The sequence below is a fragment of the Crocuta crocuta genome, unplaced genomic scaffold (genome assembly GCF_008692635.1).
Source record: "Crocuta crocuta isolate KB4526 unplaced genomic scaffold, BGI_CrCroc_1.0 scaffold120, whole genome shotgun sequence".
In the NCBI taxonomy this organism is placed as follows: Eukaryota; Metazoa; Chordata; class Mammalia; order Carnivora; family Hyaenidae; genus Crocuta; species Crocuta crocuta.
The window spans coordinates 139,922-140,897 of NW_027527375.1; the positions used below are offsets into that span (position 1 = coordinate 139,922).

At 37.5% G+C, this 976-nt stretch overlaps 1 non-coding gene across 1 annotated transcript; it reads right to left on the reverse strand.

Moving 5' to 3' along the window:
- Nucleotides 1-505: 505 nt before the first annotated feature.
- Nucleotides 506-635, reverse strand: LOC144234608 (small nucleolar RNA SNORA65). Its single transcript, XR_013336026.1, has one exon. It is a non-coding gene; the product is annotated as a small nucleolar RNA SNORA65 (small nucleolar RNA).
- Between the last annotated feature and the right edge of the window lie 341 nt (nt 636-976).

The window sequence follows — 976 nt, forward strand, 5'->3', positions numbered from 1 at the left end:
CCAAAGCAATCCTGAAGAAGAAAAAAAAAAACCCAAAGCTAAAGGCATCACAATTCCAGACTTCAAGCTGTATTACAAAGCTATAATCATCAAGACAGTATGGTGCTGGCACAAAAATAGATATATAGATCAAAGGAACATAATAGAGAATCCAGAAATGGACCCACAAATGTATGGCTAACTAATCTTTGACAAAGCAGGAATAAATATCCAATGGAATAGACAGTCTCTTCAGTAAATGGTATCTAGCAAACTGGGCAGTGACATGCAGAAGAATAAATCTGGACCACTATCTTACACAAGATATGTAAGATAGTGTATGTATCAAGATACATATGTATCATACAAGATATGTATGGACCACCATACACAAAAAACAAACTCAAAATGGATGAAAGAACTAAATATAAGACAGGAAGCCATCAGAATCCTAGAGGAGAAAACAGGCAAAAACCTCTGATCTCAGCCACAGCAACTTTTTTTTTTTTTTTTTTTTTAATTTCCAGCATGTTAGCATGTTTTCGGCACAGAGTCATCCATGTGAATAACAACCCTGTTTTCTAAGCTGGGGTTTACTATCAGCTCACCACTGCATCACACCAATCAATAGAGAACTGATCGGGTGCAGTGGTCGGTGGTTGGTGTCACAGCAACATCTTATTTGACATGTCTCCAGAGGCAAGGGCAACCAAAGCAAAAATGAAGTATTGGGACCTCATCAAAATAAAAAACTTCTGCACAGCAAAAGAAACAATCAGCAAAACTAAAAGGCAACTGATGGAATGGGAGAAGATAGCTGCAAAAGACATATCAGATATAGAGTTAGTCAAAATCTGTAAAGAACTTATCAAACTCAACACCCAAAAAACAATCCAGTGAAGAAACGGGCAAAAGACCTAAACAGACACATCTCCAAAGAAGACATCCAGATGGCTAACAGACACATGAAAAAATGCTCAACATCACTCATCAGGGA